The sequence below is a fragment of the Brachyhypopomus gauderio genome, chromosome 7 (assembly GCF_052324685.1).
Source record: "Brachyhypopomus gauderio isolate BG-103 chromosome 7, BGAUD_0.2, whole genome shotgun sequence".
Classification (NCBI taxonomy): Eukaryota; Metazoa; Chordata; class Actinopteri; order Gymnotiformes; family Hypopomidae; genus Brachyhypopomus; species Brachyhypopomus gauderio.
The window spans coordinates 27,014,288-27,034,552 of NC_135217.1; the positions used below are offsets into that span (position 1 = coordinate 27,014,288).

At 39.2% G+C, this 20,265-nt stretch overlaps 1 pseudogene; it reads left to right on the forward strand.

Annotated features, from left to right (window-relative positions):
- Window positions 1-920: 920 nt before the first annotated feature.
- Window positions 921-9,790, forward strand: LOC143519773 (putative pre-mRNA-splicing factor ATP-dependent RNA helicase DHX32; annotated as a pseudogene).
- Window positions 9,791-20,265: the final 10,475 nt, after the last annotated feature.

Consider the following 20,265-nt stretch of genomic DNA (forward strand, 5'->3'; position numbering starts at 1 on the left):
AATTCTGTTCCTCCGTATACCTCCTCTGTGTCTGTGTCCAAATCTTCTTGGGTGCCACAGCACCAGCACCAGAGAAAACTCCTTTTAATATCTTCCCACATCATTGTTTTTACACAGACTGATATGGAATTATACTGTACATGCAATTATATATATACCCTCATTTGTTGTGCCGTCGTTATGACGACAGAGCAGGTATTATGACGTCATGTGTATGTTGTATGTGTATGTTGCATGTTCTTCAAGAGGCTGTGCCTCTTGCCAGGCTGCCATTGCAAATAAGAAAGCTGTTCTTAATGATTTGCCTGGTTAAATAAAGGTTAAATAAAAAAATATAATATATAAAATAAAAAATAAATAAATGTGGAATTATGGGAATATATATATATATATATATTTTTTTTTTATTGAAGTAAAAAAATAATCAATTACAATAAAAATGGCATCAAGATAAAGTACTTTTACCAGTTTGAACGTAGACCACAACAGGTTATTACAATATATTAAAATATAGAATATAAACAAATATTTTTAATATAAATAAACAAAAAAAACCCACAAGAGATATAACTTGTGGACGAGGGATCATCTGAAAGTTTTAGTTCATTAATAGTATGATACAGTTCTATTGCCTGTTTATTATCCATCAACTTCACAGATGCTAAAAAGTGAGCTCTTTTTGAAATGTGAGAAAGGATTGGCAAATCTTTTTAAAATGACATTTGTCACAGTCCTCAGTTTGACTGTGGGGACAGTTAGCGTGTGGGAGCTAGCGGAGAACAATACTGATAGCAGCATCGGAAGACCACTTCAAAAACACTGACGTACAACTCGACCGAAGTATTTCATCATGTTTGAGTCCATGGGCGGTTTGTTAATTAATCACCCTAATTAACAAACCGCCACTTTCTACAACTACCATGGTGGGCGCAGAGGAGCAGACAGGAGAGAGAGAGATGGATAAATCTCTGGTTAATATCACCTACGGTAATGATTTAACAGTCTTATCTCTTCTGTGAACGAGTGAATACAGCACGTACTCGTTTCAGCTGCAGCTCGGTCACTTAGGCTCATATATTCGGCGGATATTTGCGTTTCGCCGCGAAAGAAGGAAATAAAAAAACATTAAACAGGGCTCTCAAGTCTCACGCATTGAGCGTGTGACACACGCATTTGACCGTCTTCACACGCTCACACGCCACACTTCCGATTTCACACGGCGAGAAAAAAAAATCTAGTTTATTTACCTCCGATCCATATCTATCTACCTACATAAGTCATGTGACTGCCACACCATTTTAAGGTGAAATATTAGCAAGCTTCATGCTTTAGTTGTGGGAATATAAGCAAAGACGGGTGCGAGTTTCAAGTCATTTGTTGATGTGTTTAATTTGTGTTGTGCTTTAACCTTTTCTTAATTTAATTTTAAGAAAATTTAAGGATTTAATTTAGAATCATCCAAGTACTGTCAGTTCACCACAATTTAGTTGCAATTCAAATTTTGCAGATTTGTTTTAACAAGTTCGGCTTTACCACTATTGTTGTGCCGGCACGGTCAAACTGTCAGTCATTAGATGAAAAGAAAAAAAAAAGTTCCAAATTATTTTGCAATCACGTCGGGGCTCACCAAAAATGTTGCGCTTTAACCTTTTCTTACCTTAGCGCAGCGTGTTCGTTGATTGCAAAAGAAAACATTACCAGTCTTGTCTTTAGCCTTTTATTAAAAAATACACATAGGCCTATTAATTAATTTAATACAGAGATCTCTGGAGAGCTCACATACCCTAATCATGTCACCCCATGTGCAGCTCTGAAGCTGTCTGCTCTCTTCACCATTATATATGCTTTCCTCTAAACATAGGAGCTGCACATTCCATAGTTCAACCTACAGCTGTCTCTATTCTGGAAGCGAGGTCTTACTACCTGGCCTCACCACATAAGGCCACAGTGAGCCTTCTCTTACACATCCCATTTTAGCCTACTGCAAACGCATGGAGTATTGGAAGTGGCACACAAGCGCTTACACCGTCATTCTAGCAACTTGATCCTTAATATAATGTAAGCAAAACATATAGTGATTAATAATAGAGATTTGATTAATACTTTATGACTATTCAAAATATATAAATTATGATAAGCTGTTGATTCAATACTGTAATGTAAACAAACTATGAAGGGATTAAGATGACAATCACAACATTTGCCACCATTATTGTCATGCTAGTGTAGTTTGTCTTTTGCATGGATGCAGTTTACAACTTTACGCCCAAAATTGTTTGCTGGTTATTGGTCAGATTTATCTAGCGTTCATGGCTAGATCTACCAATAGCATTGGAATAACCTTTTTTCTGTGCTTTTCTGGCCATTTGGCTGAAGTTGAGATTTAGTTCATTACCCCTTGCACCTGTAAAAGTTAGGTTTTCTCTGTTATATTGTACTTATCAGAGTGTACAACACTCTTATATTGTACTTATCGTACAATACATAGACATATCCTCAATAATATTTGATAACCGTGACATTGTATATTGTGTTTATTTGTATGTTTGTTCACATAGTATATAACTGAACAGTATTTTTGACACTGGAGCAAAGACCAGTGCTTCAATAACTGACTACATACACAGTGTGGACTGAAGTAGGTGAATAAATATATATATATTTCCCAAACTATGATGAATTAAAATGTAGTTTGTTATGCTATTGTATTATCATTGTCACTGGCATTTAATTCCCTAAGTCACATTATCACATTAATAATGGCACTGCCAACATTAGTAACCAGAAGCCAGGGAGCTACTTGCTAGGGGTGTGGCGAGCCATGGTATTGGGTTAACGAGATGAAATTTTTACTTTAATATATTAATTTCAAAATTGAAATACATGATTGAAAATATTTTATTTGACTAAAACTCACAAAATGCAAAACAGCAGGTGAATTTTGTAAGTAATCATCTTGCAACAGATGTCAATAAATGTTTACTCTAGTTATGAATTATGTATGGTTCCAATTAACCATATGCAGTAAATACAGAACATTATGCAGGTACTGCAGTCGGTTTTACCATAAACTGAACAAATTCTCTCCTAAGACCTTTCCCTAATCTGAATTCTCTTTTTTTCCATTGGAACTTTGGCTTTATATTTAAAAATGCATAGGATGTGCCATTTTGCGACTGGAGCTTTTAGTGTTCAAGGTGCATGGATTTGACTGTATACTAATGTTTAGTTTTGAACCTGGTACAGGCTTGTCATCCTGTGTCTTGTTGCTCTTCCTATAGTCAAAAACAAGTTTGGGATTCCCAGTGCATCTGAACTGTACATTTTTGATGAAAGTGACACGGCAGTGGAGGAAGACATCCTTCTTGAACTGATGGAGGCCAATCCTGACTTATGCCTGACAGTACGTGACAGTGAGTCTGATGAAGGTAGGTTTTGTTAGAATTTGCATTGTAGTCAGTATAATCATGCTACCAGCATTAGTTTGCAAATGTACGTTTGATTATAAGCATCCCATTCTTGCTATACAAAGCCACAGCTTGCTATGTCAAAGTTGTATATATTTTTCTGAAAAAAATTAACTTTGCAGTTTAGATTATTTTTCTTTCACTTTGTGCTCAGTTTGAATAGAAGTGAATAGGGAAATTGACTTGTAATGTAACAATAGCTCATTGAGACACCAGGCAGGCTAAGCTAGTTAACATAGCAAGCTCAGTAAAGTTTATCAGATTTTAATCTGTGATAAAAGATCAATGAATGATGGAACTATGTCATTTTTTTTATTAACAGGAGCATTTCTATGATTGCGAAAAGAGCACAGGATATTTAGCATGGCGGCTGAAGACCATGTCCAGGAATAAATCTCAACAATCAGTTAAGGCAACCACAGTGTCACAAGCACAAGGAACAAATCACAGAAGATCAGTAGCATCAGTGCCTGAGCACCTTGATGGAGATGCCTGCCAGGAAGCTCTATCATTTCTTGTTCATTGTCATGATGAACCAAAAGTATTGAAGATGAAGATGTCCTTTGAACATCACCAGAACCTAGTGCATGACTCACAGAGAACGACAGATGTCCTAAAAACATTCCCACGTTTTTTAGATGTCAAAGGACTAGTGAGTTGTGCATTGGTTTTTAAAATCCAGGCTTTCATTTGGTTTGGCTGTTTACAGTGCATTGACCACTGATACATTTGTATGTGTATTTGATCAACAGCTGAATCAAGATTTTGTGCTGCTGTTTGGTGAGGAAACGTCCTCCAGGTTGCTTGAGAAGTGGGACACAACCTTCAAGCCGAAGGTTATCGAAGAGTCCAAACACCTGACTAAGTCAACCGAGCTGCACCGACTTCTAAATGCTGCTGAGAAACATGACACCAGTAAGTAAGATAGTCTTGGTATCTAGTCAGTTGGCTAGTGTTATGTATTTTTTATGTCTAACTGATGGCGAGTTATTGTTTGTGTCTCCCGCCTCATGCAGGCTTTAGAAGAGCTGGACTATCTAACGGCTCTGGATAATGATGGGAACCTGTCTGAGATTGCAGTGATTATGTCTGAGTTGCCTCTGGAACCGCAGATGGCTAAGAGTCTGCTGGCCTCCTGCGAGTTTGACTGTGCGAGTGAGGTGCTAACCATTGCTGCCATGTTAACAGGTAATGTCATTCATTCTAACAGGCAAGAATAATGTGTAAGCCAAGTATTTTCACCCCACTGTCTATCCATCTATACATGAACCATTTTGACAAACCACCTTATTATTGTTTTGTTTTTCTATACATCTGCATATCAGTGACTACATCTTTCATTATAGTGAAACTAATTCATCTGTTTAGTTAGGAGAAAAGATCCTGGTACTGTTTAGTTTTTGTGTTTGGTTGTCAGCATCTTTTTAAACTAGACTCACACCTCAACTGGTAGTACAGGTAGGGCAAGCTAGGACAACACCTAGCAATGTCAGGGGTTTTATTCCTAGAGATATACAGCGTATGTTTGTACTGATATATGTAATTCATGTCAGTTGCTCTGAAAAAAGCATCTGCCAAATACGGAAAACTTAAATCACATTTTGCTATAACATACATTCTATTCTGTGGAGCGGTAGTAGGGCTGCCAGATATGAACATTGAGGTTACCTTCATTAGGACCGGCATTTTGACACCTTATTGAACATGTTGGTTCATGATAAAAAGACACATTTTTCACCCTGCTGTATAAACTGTTTCATCCAGATACTTCTCACTCTATGTAGCTCATGTCAGTGTTGCAGACATGATAAATTAAACTGACTGAATTGACTGAATCCATGGTTTATGAAGTGTCCTATCCTCTTGCAGCTCCATCTTGCTTCCTGGCCCCTCCTCCTTATCAATGTGTACAACGCCTACAAACACAGCCAGCACAGCTCACGTGAGTCACGTGAGAATTAAAACACACCAGACTCATTAACATATCAAACCCAGAATGTGAACTAAATGTGTATTGTTAGTAAACATATTCACTTCCATTTACTAAGACCTATTTTATATTTGACTCTTTCAGTGTGTTTATTGAACGTTCTAAGCACCCCAAACATTTATTATATCAAATGTAGTGGTGGGACTTTAACGCGTTAATTTCGATTAATTAATTACAGGAAAACTAACAAACTAAAAAAATTAATGCATTTTAACACATTTAACGCATGAGACACTTTTGCACCATGGAATGTTTCTCAGTGCACGAGTTCCAGACATACAGATTATATGGACGCACAATAAGATGAGCATGATGGAGATGACTAAAGAGGCTACGCTGGTGGATGGGAAATTTAAATATAAGAAACTTCCAGATGGAAGTACAAACACAAATAGTGTTATTTGCACTTTATGTAGGAAGGAGTTCGCTTATCACAGGAGCACTTCCACCCTTCATTACCACCTCAACGCAAAACATGTTGGGGCTAACACGCAGGTCAGTAATGATAACTTGGCTGATAAATGTATTCCTAGTACGAGCAAACAGTGTCGCCAGTCAACACTCGACCACATGTCGGGGTTCAAATTAAGAAACAAAATTGACCAATTCACTGGCGAGATGGATTGCTGTGGACTGTAGAGCGCTCTCTGTGGTCGAAGGCTTAAGTAAGACGCGGCAAGTATGAATGTTTCCGCCGTTCGCGGAGGTTGGACCTCTATTAGCAACAAGAATTATCTTGGTGTGACAGCTTATATTATAGATGATGAATGTGAAGTCGGTTCACATAAGGGTCACTTTGAATGTTGTGTCACCATACCATATCAGTTCTGGCCAAATTTGATGATGTGTTTCTTGTATCTATAATTTTTACAAAGTTTAGTTTCTTAATAGAAATTTTAGATTTTTCTTAGTTTCTTCCATAACCAATACTGATGCATCTTATGTTGCTGTTTGTTGACCAAGCTGACTAGCACTAATAACTAAAACATACCGCAAGCAAGTGTGTTGTGCTACTACAATTCTCTATTTTTAAACCATTCAAAAACTGGAGCAGTTTGTCCTGACAAAGCAACCTGAAACTTCAAACTACAAAGAAAACAGACCAAATCATAATGAACATACATTGACCATTGTAACAAAAAATATGTCTTTTGATATTAATTGTCTTATTTTCTTAAAATAAAGGGAACACATCCAAATAACACATCCTAGATCTGAATGAATGAAATATTCTCATTGAATACTTTGTTCTGTACAAAGTTGAATGTGCTGACAACAAAATCACACAAAAATCATCAATGGAAATCAAATTTATTAACCAATGGAGGCCTGGATTTGGAGCCACACACAAAATTAAAGTGGAAAAACACACTACAGGCTGATCCAACTGTAATGTCGTTAAAACAAGTCAAAATGAGGCTCAGTATTGTGTGTGGCCTCCACGTGCCTGTATGACCTCCCTACAACGCCTGGGCATGCTCCTGATGAGGTGGCGGATGGTCTCCTGAGGGATCTCCTCCCAGACCTGGACTAAAGCATCCGCCAACTCCTGGACAGTCTGTGGTGCAATGTGACGTTGGTGGATGGAGCATGATATCCCAGATGTGCTCAATCGGATTCAGGTCTGGGGAACGGGCGGGCCAGTCCATAGCTTCAATGCCTTCATCTTGCAGGAACTGCTGACACACTCCAGCCACATGAGGTCTAGCATTGTCCTGCATTAGGAGGAACCCAGGGCCAACCGCACCAGCATATGGTCTGACAAGGGGTCTGAGGATCTCATCTTGGTACCTAATGGCAGTCAGGCTACCTCTGGTGAGCACATGGAGGGCTGTGCGGCCCTCCAAAGAAATGCCACCCCACACCATTACTGACCCACTGCCAAACCGGTCATGCTGAAGGATGTTGCAGGCAGCAGATCGCTCTCCACGGCGTCTCCAGACTCTGTCACGTCTGCCACGTGCTCAGTGTGAACCTGCTTTCATCTGTGAAGAGCACAAGGCGCCAGTGGCGAATTTGCCAATCCTGGTGTTCTCTGGCAAATGCCAAGCGTCCTGCACGGTGTTGGGCTGTGAGCACAACCCCCATCTGTGGACGTCGGGCCCACATACCGTCCTCATGGAGTCGGTTTCTAACCGTTTGTGCAGACACATGCACATTTGTGGCGTGCTGGAGGTCATTTTGCAGGGCTCTGGCAGTGCTCCTCCTGTTCCTTCTTGCACAAAGGCGGAGTTAGCGGTCCTGCTGCTGGGTTGTTGCCCTCCTACGGCCTCCTCCACTTCTCCTGGTGTACTGGCCTGTCTCCTGGTAGCGTCTCCAGCCTCTGGACACTACGCTGACAGACACATCAAACCTTCTTGCCACAGCTCGTATTGATGTGCCATCCTGGATGAGCGGCACTACCTGAGCCACTTGTGTGGGTTGTAGAGTCCGTCTCATGCTACCACGAGTGTGAAAGGACCACCAACATTCAAAAGTGACCAAAACATCAGCCAGAAAGCATAGGTACTGGGAAGTGGTCTGTGGTCCCCACCTGCAGAACCACTCCTTTATAGGGGGGGTCTTGCTAATTGCCTCTCATTTCTACCTGTTGTCTATTCCATTTGCACAACAGCAGGTGAAATTGATTCACAATCCGTGTTGCTTCCTAACTGAACAGGTTGGTTTCAAAGAAGTGTGGTTGACTTGGAGTTATATTGTGTTGTTTAAGAGTTCCCTTTATTTTTTTGAGCAGTGTATATGTTCTGAGAAAATCAACAAATCAATGAATTGCAGAGTGTTAAATACATTTAAAAAGCACACATATTCACTTAACTATTTTGCTATATTCCAGAGCAGTGGAAGCGACAGCATAATTTACAGAATAATTTAATTACAGAATAATTCAATTATTGTGGAACTGTTGATTTACTGCAGGTTCCAGTTTAGCACAATGGTGTGCTGATCATTACCTGAGTCTGGCTGCTCTGCAAACAGCCGATGCTGTTCGTGCAGAGCTCGCTGAGATCCTGAGGCGGATAGAGCTCCAGGTGTCTTCACCTGCGTTCGGCTCCAAGACCAACTGAACACCAAGCAGGTCCTACTGGCAGGCTTCTTCATGCAGGTAAAGCCATTAGACTCAGTATTCAGGCCATTAGACTCAGTATTCAGGCCATTAGACTCAGTATTCGGGCCATTAGACTCAGTATTCGGGCCATTAGATTCAGCATTCAGGCCATTAGACTCAGTATGAACGGCAGTTTCCAGTCTGGATGAGAAACTTCTTTGGTCAAGTTTTCTCATAATAAATCTTCAATGTAATACAACGAAATTTGTGCACAGTTCTTCTCACACAAGCCAGTATTTGTTAATATCCCATCAAATGCTCTTTGTAGTGTATATTTATAATGCAAACCAATGCTTGCTGTATGGGTTTCTAACTTAAAAGACCTCACAGGAATCATTAAATTTAGCTTTGACCCTAAGTGCCTGTTCCAATATCCCAGGTGGCCAGGGACATTGATGGATCAGGGAATTACTTCATTCTTACCCACAAGCACGTGGCTCAGATCCACCCTCTCTCGTGTTATGGGACTGAGCCACACAAACAGAACCTTCCAGTGGGTTGTATACCATGAGCACACGCTGTCAGAGAATAACTGCATCAGAACCATCACCCAGATTTCAGCACGAGTAAGTCTTTTTTATGAGTTTTAAACGTGGTGTTTAATGCAACAACTATTATTAATGTAATGATCCTTTAGTTTGCATTTGATGAATGCTAATATGCCAGTGAGGTTTTTACTGCTAGAGAGTTTTTACACAGAACAGTCAAACCCATCAAATCCAGTTTTGCCCTGACATTGTTTGTCATGTAGCTAATTTTCTATTCTGGTTCGTTTGTTCCATTCCTCTGTACCTTTAGAGGCTAGAGCTGGAGGTTGAACTTGAATTAATGTCTTTACTTTCAAATGGCATGTACTTTCGAATGGCATGTGATTCTAAAATTACTTTTCATGTTATTTTATTCTTCCAACACCCTTTAGAGTTCAGGAATGTATGAAAACTGGAGATAATGACAAATGAAATGTAGTCAAATATGTAGACACATTCCTTTGTGTTTATATTGAAGTGTCTAATATTCACATTTCTGTTTATTATTCGTATGAACAGGTTCATCTGCATGGCTCCTCAATACTTCTTCTACAACTTGCCCCCTAGTGAGAGTAAAGAGGTACTGCAGCACATCACAGAGCACAGCTCAGCTGCACCCCCCAAGGGCAAGAGGGAACCCCAGATCCAGAACAACACCACCCATGAAGAACAGCCTTATGAACGCTGTGTCATACAGTGACGATGGAAAAATACATAAAGACATTAACAAGTAAATGGACTTCTAGAGGCATTAGTGAGACTCAAATTAAGGAACAGGAAACGGGTATTTAAATGCTGTACTGCAGTAGCCGCGCTAGTTTGAATGCACGTGAAGCTCTAGAGACTCGCATGTTGTTTCACATGTTGTTCCAAAACTGCAGCTACAAGTTTTGGAGTGTTGTATTTGAAGGAAGAAAAACTAGGATATTTTAGTTACATGGGGAAAATGATAGTAGTACTGGCTGCATTCTCTGGTTTTCAGGGTTTTTTGTGGTTGCCATTTTTTGTTTGGGTAAAGCAAAATACTTTAAATAGATTAAACTAGATTTCTGTCAATCTGTCAGCCTACATATTTCTACATATTTATTGTAAGCTGGTATTCTGCTAATATATGATTAGAACTTTTATAACAAATCGGCAGTTACACTTTTGGCAGTTACACTTTTGAAATTATAAAAATGTTTACAGAGTGCATCTCTGCATAACTAGAAAGAATTTGTAAGCACTAGAGATTCAACACGTAGTAACCGAGGGATCAGGGCTGTGTTATTACTAATTATTATTAAATGCAATTCGTGGTTTTATGTGGAATCAGCTTTCATGGTGTTCTGTGTGTTTGCCGCAGTTTTCGAAATGCTTTGCAATCCTTTGATAGTTTTAATAGACTGTGTGTAACTATCAATCACGTGTTGAGCATAACAATAAGAAATGTACACGTTTGTATGTAGACATTTACTTGATATCTGTGCCTTTGTCGCGTTGTTTTTGAGATTCCTTTGGGCATATTTTGGAGTGCCCAAAGAAGTGGACAACCCGGCACCCGGTTGGAGTAAAGTGCCTTGATCAAGGGCACTTCAGTCATGGCCTGGCAATTGAACCCACAACCCTCCAGTCACAAGACCAGTTCCCTAATCCCCAGACCATGACTGCAATGTATATGTACACCAAGGACTAGTCAAAAACACGTGTACACTGAGGTCTAGTCAAAAACACAGATGTGTACACTGTTCTCCACAAACTGCACTCAGAAAAAGATAAAACGTTTCTTTCTGAGACTCCAGTATCTTGAAGTACGCCATGAAATTTCTTGTTTGTTGGCTTGTTTGGTGTCTTTACAGGTCTGAGTTAAATTCAGGACATGTATCCTCTCACTAATGATGACAAATCTGACCTTCCTTCGGGTCTCCAGGCCATTCTGCCAGGGTACCTGAGAAGCCCGTTTGTACATGCGGCACTCAGCTATATTAGCTGTGGCTCTGAGGACGATTTTAAGTGTAATGACAATGACTGCTGGTGTCAGTGACATTTCAGAGAAGATGAACATCTGTTTGCTAATTAGTGACTGATTCTTTGAGTCTTCTAGCTGCCTGATGAACTAGGGTGAGTTTCCTGACCACATGGTGAGTTTCATGCACTTAGTTTTAGAGGACTGTTTGTTGTAATATGAGCATTCTGTGAAACCCTTCATGCATTACATACCTCTTTATTTATATTATTATTTAACAATTCAGTTGCCCCAGGAGTTAATTAATGCAAATTATTTTCCTTTTATAATCATCAAAGTTGGCCCACTATACATTTGATGATAGACAGGTGCATTGTTTGTCATCACTGAGCACTCTGGAAATGTTCAATGATCAATTCAAAATATTCTAACATATACATAATTGAAAAGTCTCTGTTTAAATTAGTAGGCATAAGAGGTAGCCCATTCAGGCATGATACAAAAATGCATTGATGCCTACATTTGTTTTCCTTAATTCAGTTAATACACTGTAGCTTTGTTTATGGCCTATACTTCTAGGGATATAGCTAAACACATATGTTACAACCATTTCTGAACTCGATATGCCCAATTGTTGTCCACATTTAAATGAAAACATTTTGGATAAATATTTTGGATGAATGTTTTAATTACATTAAATTCTGTTCATATTCTCTTATCTCTGTCCAGTCACAGAGTTCAAATTAAATATTTAACAATGAGTCAAATGATGCAACAAATATGTAAGCTGTTGCAAAAAATAATAAATAAATACAGTACAATAAGTGCAGAACATGTACAAGTGCAAAACTCAAATGGAATTTAAATCAGACTTTTCTGCAAATAAAGAATGTTCATTAAATATTATTTTAATTAATCAATCAATCATCAGTTATTTATATAGCACCTTACACAACCAAAGTTGATCAAAGCGCTGTACACAATGGAATCAAAAATAAACTAGTATGGTCTTTTTTATAAACGTTTTTATAAACTAGTATGGTGATTTAGTCCGTGTGCAGTTGGCAATGATACCATTTGCACATAATTAGATGTTGAAAGCCATCCTAAATAAGTGTGTTTTAAGTTTGGCTTTAAATATTGGTAGATCAGTGATGGAACGTGGAACAGTAGGCAAGGCATTCCACAATTTAGGACCTGCTACTGCGAAAGATCCATCACCCCACTGCTTACACCTAGACCGTGGAACCTCCAGTAGATATTGTCCACCTGAACAAAGATCTCTGCCAGGCTGATGTAACTTTATAACGTCACCTATGTAGGGAGTCCATGGACTGCACAGAAAACAAACAGGATTTTAAACTGAATTCTAAATTTTACTGGGAGCCAGTGAAGAGAGTAAAGAACAGGAGTAATGTGATCGTGCTTGCGAGTATTAGAAGAAACCAGGCAGCTGCATTCTGAACCAGTTGCAGGCGATGGAATTTATAAGATTAGTCTATTTTGATTATTTTTCACTGATACACTTTACTGTCTCTTAATATAAAATATTAGTCAAAATTATACTGCTGGATTAAAACTAAAAAAGTCTGTTTCTTAGCATTTGATTTTCAAATCAAGGCAATTTTAAAACTGTCCACTAGACGGCGCAATGGTGTAACCAGTGTCCTAAAAAAGTTCAATATTGAAGGTACAAAAATAAATTAAAATATCCTGTGGATTAGGAAACTGGAAGACACCACAGAAACATCCTGGCACAATAAATATGTCCATATCTTCATACTACATTTGGTAAAATACTACCACTTGATGTGATGTTAATAGATATTCAAATAGATGTGACATATTCTAAAACTATATACAGTCATATTTTGCAACAGCTATTTCAGTTTAATATATCTAATAACTGATGGACACAGTAATAATTCAGGATTTAAATGAGGTTTATCGTACTAACAGAAAATGTGCAATATGCATTAAAACAAAATTTGACAGGTGCAAAAGTACGGGCACCTCAACAGAAAAGTGACATTAATATTTAGTAGATCCTCCTTTTGCAAAAATAACAGCCTCTAGTCGCTTCCTGTAGGTGTTATTGAGTTCCTGGATCCTGGATAAAGGTATTTTTGACCATTCCTCTTTACAAAACAATTCCAGTTCAGTCAAGTTTGATGGTCGCCGAGCATGGACAGCCCGCTTCAAATCATCCCACAGATGTTCAATGATCTTCAGGTCTGGGACTGGGATGGCCATTCCAGAACATTGTAATTGTTCCTCTGCATGAATGCCTGAGTAGATTTGGAGCGGTGTTTTGGATCATTGTCTTGCTGAAATATCCATCCCCGGCGCAACTTTGTGCCAGGATGTTACGAATATAATCTTGTATGCGGACGATATTGTTCTGTTCACCCACGGAAAAAGTAAAACAGAAGTGGCCATAAAATTAACAGAAGAACTGAAAAAGGTTATGGTCTGGTTACAAAATTGTTGTCTTACACTAAATTTGGAAAAGACAGTTACAATGTACTTTGAAAACAGATACAAATGTTCTAATTATTCAGATATTTATATAAATAGGGAAAAAATAAAAAATGTAAATAGCTTTAATTATTTAGGTGTTACTCTTGACTCATCTTTAACTTTTAAAAATCATGTAAAAAAACTGTGCAAGTCTTTGAATCTTAACTTGGTAAATTTTAGGTATATTAGAGGATCTCTCTCTACGGAGGCATCACATATGTACTTAAATTCTATGATTCTCTCACGTTTTCAATACTGTATGACAAGTTGGTCGCAGGCTAGTAAAACAGTCTTAAAGCCTTTGGAATTAATTTTTAAAAGTGCTATAAAAATTCATGATAAAAAATCTAGACAATATCACCAATGTCATATTCTTTCTAAATATAATTTTCTTAGTTTTGACAATTTAATAATCTATGCAAATATTTGTCTACTTTTTAAAATCATCTATGGAGTAGCTGCGCCTCCTCTAAGAAGGTTTATAACATTGAGCTCAGAAAAAACAGCTCGAGTCACAAGAGCAACCTCAAGAGGAGAGTGCAGCATCCCAAAATATAGGACCTCCTTTGCTAAATCTGCGTTCTCAGTTGTTGCCATGAGTCACTGGAATACTTTGCCAAATGAGATTATAACATGTAAAAGTTTCCCAACGTTCGCACATCTGACAAGGAAATGGCTCTTATCCAAACAAGTTTGCACCCATTAGTTACGACGTGTGAGTGAGAGGTTTGTCTGGGAAAGTTTCATGATGTACAGGTGTGTGTATGTGAACAAATTAGTGTTTTGTGATAACTGGAGGATTTTTTGTAAGTTTTATGAATGGTGTAATTGACAGATGAATTTTATATGTTGTATGCCCGTATTTATGTTTAACGGTTTCTGTCATCCACTAAACAGTATTTTTCTGTATTCTGTCTAAACATCAACCTGTCCAGAGACTACAGGTGGAAATTAGCATATTGCTACAACCTGGCACACTACATTTCTCCGGATTTTTAGGTTAATGTATTTGTTGTGCATTGTCTCTGATGAATAAAAAAAAACAAAACAAAACAAAAACTTCAACTTGGTCACTGATTCTTGAACATTATTCTCAAGAATCTGCTGATACTGAGTGGAATCCATGCGACCCTCAACTTTAACAAGATTCCCGGTGCTGGCATTGGCCACACAGCCCCAAAGCATGATGGAACCTCCACCACATTTTACAGTGGGTAGCAAGTGTTTTTCTTGGAATGCTGTTTTTTTGCCACCATGCATAACACCTTTTTGTATGACCAAACAACTCAATCTTTGTTTCATCAGTCCACAGGACCTTCTTCCAAAATGAAACTGGCTTGTACAAATGTGCTTTTGCATACCTCAGGCGACTCTGTTTGTGGCGTGCTTCCAGAAACGGCTTCTTTCGCATCACTCTCCCATACAGCTTCTCCTTGTGCAAAGTGCGCTGTATTGTTGACCGACGCACAGTGACTCCATCTGCAGGAAGATGATGCTGCAGGTCTTTGGAGGTGGTCTGTGAAATGGTCTTCCATTTCCTTACTATGTTCCTCACAGTGGAAACTGACAGGTTAAATCTCTGAGACAACTTTTTGTATCATTCCCCTGAACAACTATGTTGAACAATCTTTGTTTTCAGATCATTTTGAGAGTTGTTTTGAGAAGCCCATCATGATCTCCTATTCAGAGGAGATTCAAATAGGAGAACAACTTGCAAGTGGCCATCTTAAATACCTTTTCTCATGACTGGATACACCTGGCTATGAAGTTCAAAGCTCAATGAGGTGCTTCAATAAGTCATTTAAAAAGTAGTTAGCAGTGTACAAATCAAGAAAATGATAAGGGTACCCATACTTTTGCACCTGTCAAATTTTGTTTTAATGCATATTGCACATTTTCTGTTAGTACAATAAACCTCATTTCAATCCTGAAATATTACTGTGTCCATCAGTTATTAGATATATGAAACTGAAATAGCTGTTGCAAAAACCCAAATTTTGATTACAACAAACGATTAAGATGAATAGGGATGTCCAAACTTTTTCATATGACTGCACCTACAAATGTTTCCCATAAAGCAGCATATGAGCATGTATCTCTAAATATGAGAATACAACAAAAAGCAGTGTATTATATAAACCATTTGATCATATGCTCGTGTTTAATTGGCAAGTAGTAAAAATAGCTTAAATGCACCAATACTCACACAGTGCACATATATACCACACATAAAGCCAAGAGAGCCAAATATATATCTTTCCACTATACACCATACACATATACAGTATAAGACAAAAAGATTTTACACTTATTTAAATGTTAACCTGTGCAAATATGCATGGTTAATATACATGTCACATAGGGCCACGCCCCCCTCTCTAGCTGTCACTCCGGTACTGTTCAATGTGCCTGTGTTCTCCTCGTCTGTTTATCCCGCCCTGTTTCTATGCTTTCCCTCTGTCTGTCACACCCCTGTCGGTGTTCTCTCCTGCTGTCAGTCCTGTCCATGTCTTCTGTGTAACCTTGTTTAGATCCATTCCCCAGTTAGTACGGTCCGTGTCTTCTGTGTAACCTTGTTTAGATCCGTTCCCCAGTTAGTCCAGTCCATGTCTTCTGTGTAACCTTGTTTAGATCCATTCCCCAGTGAGTCCAGTCCGTGTCTTCTGTTGTTCAGCTCAGGTGTTTCTAGTTTGTCTTGATGTGTTTGGTACTTGTACTCCCTGTGTTTCAGTCCCTTTTTGGAAGTCATTGTGGTGGTAATCCTGGTTGTGTGTTTATCTGCCTTGTTCTGAGTTCTTGTATTTGTTTTATCCTCTGTCTTTTGTTGTCCGAGTTATCCGGTCTGGTTGTTAGTTCTTGATTTGTGATAGCCTCGTTACCCTCGTATCCTCTATGTTAGCACTCCAGCTATAAAACCCTGCTCTCCTCAGCATTTGTGTCCGCTTCTTAGCTCTCAGTCGTTACAATACATTTTAAAATGCATTGTATTTATTTCCTTTCTAAGCTTTTTGCCTTGTGGCATTCATTGACACAATCAATGAGGGATTATCTAATGTTTTTGAATTACAATAATGAATGGTTACTGGAACAAAAAATCTACATGGATTTGGCAAGGGTGTATCAAATATTGCCTAAAATGGAATACATAACCTGGAGGAGCAGTTATGGCCAGTTGACACCTCTGTGAATCACCCCTGATATTGGGTGTAGTCTAAAATCCATGCCCAAAATACAGGTTTTATTTTGAGAAGGGAGAGTCAGTGACACATAAAAATACTGGCTGTAAAATTTAATCATTCATTTATACAACAATCAGCAGGTTGTCCATCACTGCAGGAGATGCTCCATGCGCTGGTTGATAAATGAGAAGCCAGCAAAGGCACCCTGGTCGGTTAAGCCAAACACACCTTTCTCACACATGGACAGGCGGTCATTTAAAAATTCCTGCTCGCAGTCGCTAGAGTCACTGGATGATTTCTGTGGTTGGAGGAGAATGGAAGCAAATCACATGATGAACAGAGGCTGCATTTCAGTATCTGTATTTTTGCAATTTGCTCTATGAGCATACAGTATGAAAAGTAAAAAAAAAAAAAAAAACAGGAATGAGAGATGACTGTAAGAAATGGAAAGAAAGCTCATACCACTTTTGGCACGTAAGGGGGTTTGATTTCTCTTCTCTCCAGATCAGCCCAGTTAATGATCTCAAAGAATGAGTGACCTCTGATATTCCCCACAACACCCAGTCTATGAGAAGGGTCTCGCTCAAACAGCTTTGTTCATGGAAGAAAACCAAAAGCAAGAATATTATTCATAATAGAAATATCTCAGTGTGTCTCCTTTCTAAGTGCATAATAGCAGAACTCTATTCATGTCTTGGTTGTGAAGTATTATTAGTATTATTACTATTATTAATGTGTCATCAGGTGTGGTTTTGTGCATGCTTACTCGCTCTAGCAGGTCTCTGGTATCCAGTGTTATACTGTCAGGGAATTCAGGTGTGTCCGTAAGGATGGACTCATAAAGATCATCTACCTCATCACCATTGAATGGAGGCTGACCAATCACCATCCCATACAGGAGCACACCAAATGACCACCAGTCCACAGAAAAAGTATACTGCTGACCCAGAATGATCTACACAGACACACACACATTCACATTCAGGGCATACTGAGTTACATTGACATTGCTACAGGTGAGAACATTCAATGTCAAATTAATTTGATGCCATCTCATACCTCAGGGGCCATGTAGTATGGTGTCCCACAGATGGATGTGGCACGATTGTCACCAAAAATATTCTCCTTACACAGTCCAAAATCCGCTATCTTTATGTGACCATCTCTGTCTAGCATGACATTTTCCAACTTGAGATCTCTAATGCAGGAGAGAATTACAAAAATGTGGCAAAAATGTGGTTTAGTAGACAAGAACAGTAAAGGTGAAAGTACAGAATGTCAATTTAGCTTTGTTTGTGTGTGTAACCTGTGGATGACGCCTTTTCCATGGAGGAACTGCAGTCCACACACAATTTCAGCTGCATAGAATCTGGAAGGAAGAAACAAACCAGGAGCCATCAGACCGCACTATAATTACACATACCTATGTTTATATTTATATAAGGCATACAAAAAACATCATTGTGTGTGTGTGTGTTGCCTCACGTGGCTCTGTAGAGGTCAAAGGATCCTTCCTCCTGTATGTGGAAGTTCAGGTCACCTCCAGTCAGGTACTCCATTACGAAGTACAAGTATTCCTAACATGCAGACAATGCCATAAACACTTTGGTATGAGTACAAGCAGAATTACTGACTCAACAATCATTTAAATACCACAGTGATTCCATGAAGTATAAGTTACAGTAAACAGTTGTGACAATGCCTGGTGTGGTTAATTACTGCCTACACAAAAGTGTCCTGCTGGACATCCCATTACTATTGACTGAGAGGTGGAGGAACTGTATAATATAACCTTTCATTTGTTCTTTACTACCTTGGTCTGAAAAGAGGAGTAAAGGTGCGTTAGGAAGGGACAGTCCCAGGCCAGCGCCAGCACCCGCTTCTCCACCATGGTGGACTCTACATCCTCATCCATCAGCACCACATCTTTCCTCAAGGCTTTCAAGGCAAACCACTCCTCACTGCCCTTAAGTTCTGCCAGAAAAACCTGAGCAGGGACCAAGGGAGAGAAATAGACAAACAGACCAGAGTGAAAGAAAACACACACACACACACACACACACATCCATGAAATATGAAGATTTGATGGAATAGTGTTTGTTTGGTCTATTCTTGTGGAGATAGTATTTAATAATAGAAGGGCAAAAGGACAGACATGTAAAAATGATAAGACACAGAGTCAGTGCGTGTGTGGAGGACGCGGGAGCAGTGTGACGGGGAAGACTCTACCTTGCCAAAGGCTCCCTTGCCCAGTACACTGTGGAAGGTGAAGTGCTCCGCAGTGATGAGTGTCTGGTGGCTGATCCGGGACAGGGGGCGAGGACTCGAACCCTCACACAGACCACCATATGGAGACACGTCTACAGAGATATACAGTACATTTTTACACATCCAGACTCACCTGGCTGACTTGGGTGAGTGCCTCAGCCAGTAGTTTCTGGCTGATGCTACACAGATTAGCCACTTTAGATTGGCACTTGTGATGAACATTCATGCCACAGTCCGAGGACATTTTGACAATCAGAAACACAAAGACATACACATATTCTAACCCAACCCATGCACGTAATCTCTCGCTCACCCTCACACTTTCATCTCCAAGAAGAAACATTTGAAGTGAAGCTTAAATCAAAATATATTAATAGTTGTAAGTTCAAGTGCATATAGTTATTTTTTTGTAATAATTTTTTTCCATCATTGGGTGAATTACAAAGGCAGCCCTGCTCTTCCCTACAGAGATACATGTGACACCATATGCCCTGTGGCAGGAGACGCCAGAAGTAATGCAAAGCGTAAGCTCAGAGGGGATAGAGCTTTTTCCATTGCTGCTCCTAGATCAGCGTTTCTCAAAGTGAGAAGCCCCACTAGTGGGGCGCATGGGTATTGCAGGTGGGGCGCAAGCAATTGGAAGAAATGAACCTTTTTAAGTTCTGAACCGTTTTAATGCCTGTTCGTCTTGCATAAGCCCCGGATGTTTAAAATGTCTGCGGAACAGTGTGAACCAGGGCTAGATTCGGCCCTTTAATGAATTTGTACCGGTCCAATTACATTCGCCACCCCCCCATTTGTATTTTATTACCATTTTGTTTGGGTTATATGGGACAGGTGGGGCATGGAATAAACAACCTACCAACCTACCACTGCATGTTAGACAAGCCCCTTCACTGCAAAAATGATTTTTTCAAGAAGCCATAATTAAATATTACATGAAAGTAACAGGTGAATGTTTTTCATCTGAATTGTGTTAATGTGTGCTTGTCTGATATGAATAGCTATTGAACACGTTTATGTCAGCAAATTATGAAATATGTTATCAAATTGATATTCTGTATGAATGTGTCTTGGTCACCTAGAGATGGGTTATAGGAGTCCTCAGTCTCGTCCAGGAGAACGAGAAGCAGCTCCTTACAGGCCTCATCCAGAATACTGTCATTCAAAGGTGCTACTGCAAAAATGATGTAAGTCCTAATTACATATTACAATGTTTTTTAGCTGAACTGTGTTAATATAAGCATTAGATAAGCAGTAGAT